The sequence below is a fragment of the Neolamprologus multifasciatus genome, chromosome 4 (assembly GCF_963576455.1).
Source record: "Neolamprologus multifasciatus chromosome 4, fNeoMul1.2, whole genome shotgun sequence".
NCBI classification, from domain to species: Eukaryota; Metazoa; Chordata; class Actinopteri; order Cichliformes; family Cichlidae; genus Neolamprologus; species Neolamprologus multifasciatus.
In genome coordinates, this window is record NC_140442.1 from 2,549,189 (window position 1) to 2,558,962 (window position 9,774).

Consider the following 9,774-nt stretch of genomic DNA (forward strand, 5'->3'; position numbering starts at 1 on the left):
TAGAAGTTAGCAGGAAGTTAGCTCGCTAGCTTCTATCTAAATACAATATAGCATGTCCTGACTGCGGGGTTTTGGAAACAAATTCAAACGTACAGCTCTGTTATCACTTCCAACATAAATGAAGACAGAAAACTAAACATCAGTGACGTTTGTAGGGTTACTGAAGTTTGGCTAGCTGGTATATAACGATGTGCTACGTGACCGCTAGCGACACAGCTATGTTAGCATAATATAAACAAGCTAACTTTTTTCCCCACTCGATAAAAGTTAACGTGAGTGTTCTCGGTGGTCAGGAACAAATGTAATCCGGTTGTTAAGTGATGACATGACGAATCCTACTTCCGGGCCTAAAGTAGTCTGCGTTTAATATGGCTTTTGTGTTGTTAACATGTTTAATGTTTTGTATTTTCTTCTATTTAATCTCAAAAAGCTCCTAAAACAGTCAGTGATCACTGTTGACCTCCCTCGGCTTTTATTACCGCTAATTATTTATTTAAGCTCAGTTTTTAAAACCTTAGGATGTAACTACAGCCCAGCCCATGCAGCAGTATATGAATGACTAACCTCATATTGTGTCAGTTGTTCTCCTGGCTGAAGTTTGGTCCTTTTACAGCATCCTGCCATGCGATTGCATTTGTTCCTGACCACGAGAACACTCATGTTAACTTTTATCGAGTGGGAAAAAAGTTAGCTTGTTTATATTATGCTAACATAGCTGTGTCGCTAGCGGTCACGTAGCACATCATTATATACCAGCTAGCCAAACTTCAGTAACCCTACAAACGTCACTGCTGTTTAGTTTTCTGTCTTCATTTATGCTGGAAGTGATAACAGAGCTGTACGTTTGAATTTGTTTCCAAAACCCCGCAGTCAGGACATGCTATATTGTATTTAGATAGAAGCTAGCGAGCTAACTTCCTGCTAACTTCTAACTCTGTTAAATGTCATAAATTCTGTTTTCATGGATGCCTGGATGTTAAACTCAATTGTTCCACCTTGTAGAGCAGAACGCTGATCATTTTATTAAAGATGAAAGACTTTAGACAGTTTTTCAACTCTCAGTAATGCCACAGTGATCGTTTGATATATGGACCTGCAGCGGAGTTTAGTCCCAGACACGGCTAGTGACGTCAGACTTAACGACTGGATTGCAGGGCAGGATGCTGTAAAAGGACCAAACTTCAGCCAGGAGAACAACTGAGATAATCCATCCACAATACGAGGTTAGTCATTCATATACTGCTGCATGGGCTGGGCTGTAGTTACATCCTAAGGTTTTAAAAACTGAGCTTAAATAAATGATTAGCGGTAATAAAAGCCGAGGGAGGTCAACAGTGATCACTGACTGTTTTAGGAGCTTTTCGAGATTAAATAGAAGAAAATACAAAACATTAAACATGTTAACAACACAAAAGCCATATTAAACGCAGACTACTTTAGGCCCGGAAGTAGGATTCCTCACGTCATCACTTAATGACCGGATAGCATGCTTGTAAGAATCCAGCTGCATCACAGGGTCACGTTAAATCTGTCTTCACCGTGTTTGTTTTGGTTTGAGATGACTTGAAGATCACTAGAGCAAAAACACTGCATAGATAGTAGAAATATTAGAATAATAATAGAACATTTGCATTTTTTTGGGGCAGTTGTAACAGCTCACAGACAAAAACCGAACCCTGCCCAGCAGAGGATGTTTCGACCTGCTGGTTCAGATCAGCTACCAGGACATAACAAAAACACTCGTTTGGCCCTCGATGTCTCCACGTGTTGCATGCTGTGAAAGTTCAACACATCCACCAGACGCACATCTGCATCATCACCCAGTCTGAGCTGCGTTCAGCACATCAGTATCGGGTTCGGACTCCAAAGAAAACCATCTGTCATGTTTACCAAGTATCCACAAAACAACAGAATGAGCTGCAGCTTTGCAAAAACACTCTGCAGGACACTAAGTGTTATTAATTGGTTATTGAAAGGATACGTGGGAGAAATTCAATGTCAAAGGAAGCCGACAAAGAGATGGAGGTTTTCTTTTGCTGTCTGGATGACTGCACGAGGTTTCGATTTGTCACAATCTGTGAAAAGGTAGTGAGAGGTACAGCCTCAGTGCCTCTAATCGCAGCTCAAACATGTAAAACCACTCCATGGAAAGCAATCAGAGCATGTCATAAACAACTCTGGCTTTTATGGTTTTCTCCGGAGATGACGTATTGATTTTTGCAACAATAAACAGCCTCCAGAAAAGTAAAAAACAATTCTTTATCTCTCAGGAAGTCACGAGTTGAGCATTTTTTGCTCTGTCGAGCAGTTTGACTTTGTTAGGTGACGCTGAGAGTGACAAGAAGGACAGAGGAGGAGACACGTGGCATCACGTCATCATCACATGCTGCCGAACCACCAGGACGCCGCGTGTCACTTTTTGTTAGACAATTTCTTTAAACGCTGCTTTCTGTTTGGACGTCGTCTCACCGGCCTCCCTCACTTTCCAGGCCCTCCTTCTAAGGTTATCGCTGTCATCATCCCTCATCGAGACGCCCTCCCACCGCGTCACCCGCTCAGGGATAATTGTGAAAAATTAAGCGGGACACACGCAGCTGTGAATAGAAAGCGATTAGCTTAATCAATTTCCCGCACTACGCAGCGCACGTGCACCCACACGCGTCACACATGCACAAACACTCAGGTTGGTGTCAGGATCCACAAGAGGCAGAAGAATGACAAGGAAAGGAGAGGCAAAGAAAGCCCCCCACCACCGCCCTCCCAACCCCACGGCGTGTCAGTTTTCCTTCTCAACAGGGACAGGACGTTAGACGAGGTGCAAGCGGCGCCGCGCCATGAATATAAATGGGCCCCGAGTCTGTTGTGCCCGTGAGTGCAGCCATAAACTCAAGAAGAGAGCAGCATAGCCTGCAAGCCTCATTCTGCCCGGAGTTTGAGGTTTCACCACGCAGGCTGTGCAGCATGAGAGCGCCCTGAGAACTTCTTCTCGCGGGCGTCGCAGCACAGATCTGCGTTTGAACGTTTAACGGTGACCCGTACGGGTTTTAGAGATTGTCGAGAGAAGGGTTTAGGGGTGACGCCCGAGTTAAATCTACCCTCGTCTCTGATGACCTTGGATAGATTGATCTGATATCCTGTAACCTCCTTCCTTCCTCTGCAGTAAATGTTTTACTGTCTGAGATGCTTGTAACCGGCCGTCAATCAGAGCAATTTCCATTTCAACCCGTTCCCTGTGCGGGCGAGCCGACTGGCGTTTCTGTTTTATGTCTCCTTCTTTTTCTTTTTTTTTTGGGGTCTGCTCTCTCAATCATCATTCTCCTCTTCCCGTCTTCCTCCCCTCCCTCGCCTCTCGCTTTGCAGAGACGTGAAGATGGGTGAGGTTTTGTATCTTTAACATTTGATTAAGCAGATCGGCTCTGAGCGTGAGATGGGAGATCCGGACAGCTGACAAATCAGCCCGTCTGAGTGATACCAACCCGGAGGTTGTTTGTCAGTCTGCCCGCAGGCTGCAGGCTGCGAGCATGCGAGGCTTGCGTTACGATACAATTTAGCTCTGCAGTTGAAGAGCTCAGTAACTCAAGGCTACAGGAATGGTTGTTAAACTGGTGTTTGTGTAGCTGCTGTCAGTCTCTGCGCTCACTGAGATCCAGCGCTGCGAAGGATGACGGCGTTCGTTCCTGATGATTCAGTTGCTTTTAATATTGTTTCAATTATAAAAAAAAAGAGCAACAATGCTGCATCCGTTTTAATTAGCATACTCAGTAGGGGTGGGGGAAAAATTGATACTGTGTAGCATCGTGACATTTTGTTTGCTAATAATGTATCGATACAGGGACAGCAGAAATCGATATTTTGTTACAAAAAAGGTTTTTGTGCTCTGACTTCAGAGCATGTTGATCCTTTTTCTGAGCAAGAATCCTGACATTCCTTCACTGTCCAAATGTGTTTAACTTGTTTATGGCAGCAATAAACATGACAGTTTACTTATTTTAATTTAAGACATGTTTTATTTAATTAAGTTTAAAACTTTTTTATTTAATGTAAAATTATATTTTGTTTTAATTTACTTTCAAATTCTTCAGTTGCTGAAGGGGCTGCATAGTTTTCATAAACTGCATAGTTCAGAATAGCTATAATTGTACCAGATGGTTGATTCAGTTAAGTTGGACTAGACTGTAATACAAACCGTTCAGTTTGTCAACAATAAAACTGAAATGAGAGAAAGACTGAGTGTGAGACTTTGATATTAGATAAAATGAATATTGATAAAGTTTACCTTTATGTACAGAATCTGAATATCGCAAAATATTTTTAAAAAATTGCAATAATATCATATCGTGGGATGTATGGTGATTCCCACCTCTAATACTCTGGTCCAGGCACAGCATCAGCACAGGGGAAGAGATGTGTTCACTCACTGGTTGATGTTTTATCAGCTGATAATCAACTGCTTCACATGCTTAAGTGCAGCTGGCCAGGCCTCTCCTTACTCGGCTGGTAATGCCTCATTCACACAGGCCTCATGGGAACCCCTGGAAAACGTGTGGATTCCACAACTGGTTTCTGACACCAGCATCTTTCTTTGGTTGCTGCTATGTTGCTGTAGTGGTGAGTAGTTTGCTTGGAAGACGCCAATTTGTCTGCAAACACTTCACAACTGTAAAAATCAACATTTCCTTCAGTCTTAGACTCTTTAGAAAAGCTTTGCATGATTCACAATTAAAAGCTTTTGGCTCGTACATACAATGACCTCAGTATTAAAGCTAATGTGAGCACCCATCACCGTAACAGCTTATAGATGTACTACAGGAAATAAAAAGCACAATAAGTCCAGTTTAACTGCAGGGCTTTGTAAAGGACCTCAATACAATTATGAGTAACAGCTCTTCATATAAGAAGCTTCCCTGTAATGTTTGAAGTCATTACAGCTGCTCGGTGCTGCCGTAAGGTTCGTTCAGTGTCTGCTAACACGAAGGCTGATCCTCCCTGACAACCTGTAACTGATAGCGTTTAATAAGTCAGACATATTTGCTGCTGAGCGTGTTTTTGGTGCAGCTGGCAGAAGGACGATCATAGTAAAAACCCTCGTAACCATTTATTGAGTTAGTCAAGGTCCTCACGTGTGTTGAAGGGCAGGTGTGTGATGTAGTGAGATTGCATCATGTTGTGCGACGGGCTGAGGATCCTCCGGTTGGTTTCTGGTGCGCATGTACATGCAGGCTGTCTGTACTGAACTCACATACACGCACCCAATTACTGAAACTGGGATATGGTTGGTATAACATAATGAACAGCCATTTTTCACCTGCCTAACTGCTGCTGCACTGTCACACACTCTCGCCACCCCCCGCTCCCACTCTGCTCTCACTGCAGGAAAAACAGACTTTTACCTCCACCTGTGGACCTGCGATGTTACAACAAATAACCACGATTAACCGAAGAAGTTTCATCCTCACTTCAACATTCAAAATAAATGAATTCTTGGAGCGTTCACTTCTATAGGCAGAGTAAATGAAAACTCTTTAATTGCATAAAAGCCCACGAGGACACATAAGACCCAAATTTAGAGCCTGATAAATAAGAGGACATCTGCAAACTATGAAAAGGGACATAAAGCAGACTCATTTTCTTCCTAATGGATCTCAAACCAAAGTAACTGCGTGCCAAAGTGGAAATTATGCCCACTTCTTATGTAATCCCTATTAAACTGGTTAATTTTAGAAGCCAGGATTCTTAAATGAGTATATTTTCTGCTCTGGACGTGTGTGGCTGTGTGCATTTAAACGACAGGCATCATTTCCAGGTTTGAAAAGTGAAGCCAGTGGGGAAGTGCCTTAAAGGTGCAGTCCTTGTGTCAGCCAGCAGAGGGCGTCTCCTCAGGCTTGGCTTGTATAGAAGTCTATGGAAAAAACAGGCTTTTGTTCCCGTGATCTATAAGCTCATTAAAACCTTTGCCGATGAGTTTATGTGACCTCGTCCTCTGTTTTCAAGTCTAATTCAGCGTAGTGTTCCCGATCACATCACGCATGCAGTGAAAGTGTCTTGGTCACACAAACACACATTTTCTGACACAGACAAACATGCTGTAGTCTGAGTATGGCCCCTGTACAGGTTTCACAGGTTTCTGTAGGCGTTTAATAACCTGGGTGAGCCTTAAAAACAGATTAAAGTCCGTCTGTGTCACCAGCCGTCCTTCGTGGCTGTATGCTGCTGGTGTCCGGACAGCAGCAGCCTCGGCTCTCGAAGAAGTCGTATCCAGCTCGGCAGAACGTCCCCGTGGATTCCTCCCCTCACCGTCGCCTCTCATTTAAACTGGTCTCACACAAGAACGCCTCCCTTCCTCTGACCTCTTCATCGTTAAAGCCCCTTTTTCAAATTCAGTTTCTGTCCACACATTAAAATAAAACGATTCGAGTCGTGTTTAAGGCCTGTGACAGAGGAATCTGTTACTCTGAGATAAAGAGATGTTATTTTATCAGTTATTCACTCAGGAATGGATAATGTGGCCGTTTGTTATGGATGGATTCTCGTGTGTTGAGTTCCTGCTGCAGACATGCGTCTTCACACAATTACATCGTGGAGCTGATGGTGTTAGTGATCCTGGGGCACATGTCAGATAAAATATAGTTTGTTTCATGTTTGTTTTATCAGCAGCATTGTTGTCCTTGTATTTATTGGTCTCAGTGGGACAAATTTTCTCAGCTAACTTCTGAATAAATCTCTAATTTTGAGCCACAAGACTTGATTCGAAGGCGCCGCGTCTTCCTGGAGCCAAAACACTAGAACGAATCCTTCGGTAATTGGAGCGAGCACACATTTTCTCACATCCTGTAAAGTCACTCTTCAGTGGCAGTTCAATTTCCCCTGCAGCAGTGGTATCTCAAGTCCGGCGGGCATGTATCAAAAGGCCCTCTCAGCGGCTCTAACTGTTTACAATGACGCATCGATCCACTCTGCTTAATCCCCCCCCTCCCAGCAGCTCGGTGAGTTAAAGCAACAGTTACTGCCACCTACAAGAGGCGTAAAAAGCCCCGCGCAGCGTGTCGTCTGATCCCTCTGACAAGGATGCTGTCGAGTACCCCCCTCTGATCTGATCCCCTCTGCGCTCTGATAATTCTGTTATTGACCCAAAGCAGAAAGCAGCAGGAGGAGGAAACTCTGCTCAACAAAACAAACAAAACTACTCCAAAGAAGCAGAAAGCATTTCCACACTTAACCAGGAGTAACTGCGAGCTGATCGGAGCACGCCGGCGCTTAAATAATGCGATCGACGAAGGTGATCTTACCTGTGTTGGCAATCCACATCCAGCCCTGGCTCGTCACCACTCATGCCGTGTGTGCAGCTTCAGCTGTCCTGTTCCCCGTTTTCTTTTTTCCCCTCCTTCTCCTCCTCTCCTTTCTCTCCCCTTTGGCCCTCGTCTTCTCCTCCTCCTCCCCTCCTTCGTATCTCCCTCCCCCTTTCGCTCTTCCTCTCTGCACTTGTTTGAGTCTATTTCAGTAGCAGCAACAGAGGAGCCCGCTGCGACGGTGGCATGGTTTCCAGCACTTTGGCAGAAGGTCACATTATCACTCGCTGGTAAAAGGGAGGGGGGGGAGGGAAGAAGAGGAGCAGGAGGAGGATGGATGGAGTGACGGAGGGAGATCAAGGTGAACAGGTGCCAGAGGAGGAAAAGGAGAAGCAAAGCAAGTTGATATAATCTCAGCCACGGATGCGCTTTTGCTTTAGTTTTCCAACTTGTTGACAGGGACACCTCTGAAGACTGTTTTCAGGTAATGTGTCCCAGGAGGAGAAGCTGAGGAGGAGTTTAGGAGAAACCCGCGAGTGTGCATATCTGTGTGAAGCAGTAGCCTTTTTAAAGTCTTCACCAGCCGCGCACCTCTGGGGGAAAGATAATTCCTCTCTTGGCTGGAAAGTGACTCTCTGAGAAAAAGAAAAAACTAACAAAGCTGCCAGAAACTCACGCCAAAAGAAATCCTCAACCTTCAGCTCGTCACCCGCGTCCTTGATCGTCGCTGCCCGGCTCGCGAAGACGCAGATCTACTCCGTCTCTGACACCTGTCCGCATCGTGCGTCCTCATCTATCGCGGGTTCTGCAGGGTGACCCTTCTCTTCATTTCCCAGACTCCCTCCTTCGTCCTCCTCTGGTGCGAGCGGTGCTTTTACTGCCACTCCATCAAAATAAGACTGAGAGATGATCCAGCTGCCCGGGACGAGGCCGTCGGCGGCCGGCGACAGATGTCCGGAACAGAGGTGCAGATGCAAGGCAGCTGCTGGAGTTTGGAAATTCTTGGATCTTCCTCGTGACCTTTCTCCAAGCGCACCTTGCTTGCTCAACCTTCAGTTGGCTGCACTTGTTGTCCTGTATGCCTTGTTGTTGTTTTCTTTTTTGGGCTGTTCCTACCTGTGCCCCTCCTTCGCCCATCAACAGAGCTTTCACTCTGGCTTCTCTGGCCGGCTGTAATCCTGACTCCTACACTCCATGTCACAGGAAGGGCTTGTGAGCTCTAATCATTATGTAGTAAGGATTTATCCTCTCGCTCTCCCTCCCGTCTCTCTCTTTCCTTCCCTCCACCCCTCCCGTTTATTTCCCTCCCTCGGCTCTTTGAGTACCGGCTGCCCTACAACTCTACAACATCCCCCTTTTTCAACCGCCACAGATTAATGCATCGTCTCTCCTCACGCTTCCCTGGGACTCATTCGTTTGTCAACTCGTTCATTTTTATTTTTTGCCTTCCCGAACGCTCGCTTGCTCCCCGTCTCGCCTCCTGTCTGCCCTGCCGCAGATCGCATCAACAGGTTTGCCCTTGAAATATTCTCTGGGACAGGCGGAGTCAGTGCCCGCCGATTCCTTCCCATCAGGAATGTGCTCGTCCCTTAAACTATAAGCTTTTTATCAGTGCACACAGAGAACGCATCGATGGCAGAGTGTGCACATTTACAGTCTTTATACACTCTAACATAAATGCACACACACACACACAGTAGTGTAGTACTATACAGAAATTTCCATTTGTTCGAGGTAATTTATACGCAGTGTTGTTGTAATGCGCTTTATCCACCAGGGAGCACTAACACATTTGTCCTGCTCAGTATGTATAACAAAGCCAAAGTGTGCGGACACCCCGGCTTTACAGAGGCAGTAATCTGCTGCTGTCACAGCTTCACCCTGGATGAAGCCGGGGCTTTGTGTGGGTTTTCCTCACAGAAAACTTTTCCTTTATGGGGACACACTTTTCACAGCGTTAAACTGGACCCTCCGAATCCCAGAATAATGTAAGGTTAGCTACGTTTCTGGATGTAAAGCATGCTTTGTAGCAGTGGTTCTCAAACTGTGGGGTGAGTCCCACTGGTGCATGAACCTGATGTTAACCTGTAACTTTGATGCTGACGTGAATCTTTAAGTCAAATTCTTTTCTGCCTCTTGAAGTGGGGCTTGTCAGAACCACTGGATGGTCTGAGTGGGACCTTGTTCAGCTCAGCGAACCGGTTCTTGCTTCAGCTTCTGATCAGAGTAACCTTCAGGTTCATAACTGGAGCAGAATAACCGCAGGACGAGATCTCGTATCGAGATGCAGCTGCAAAACAGCAGCTGGGTCGAGCCAGCTGTTGGGCTGAGACGAGAGAAGCAGAAAACAAACTTTAAGAAAATTAAATAAATAAATAGTGCTAAAATAAATCCCAAACATACTTGCTTAACGTACCTGTTTGATGTGTGGGAAACAAGTAGCTTCTCCAAGTATACAGTGATGTTTCGCTCAGTATGCTTTAAATAT

At 45.3% G+C, this 9,774-nt stretch overlaps 1 protein-coding gene across 1 annotated transcript in view; it reads right to left on the minus strand.

The window, feature by feature from the left end:
- The window catches only part of grin2ca (glutamate receptor, ionotropic, N-methyl D-aspartate 2Ca), an 84,889-nt gene extending 76,128 nt beyond the window's left edge, over positions 1-8,761 (minus strand). The window contains exon 1 of the mRNA XM_085158173.1: positions 7,287-8,761. The gene's annotated coding sequence lies outside the window, so the exon portion shown is untranslated. The remainder of the gene's footprint in view (positions 1-7,286) is intronic.
- Between the last annotated feature and the right edge of the window lie 1,013 nt (positions 8,762-9,774).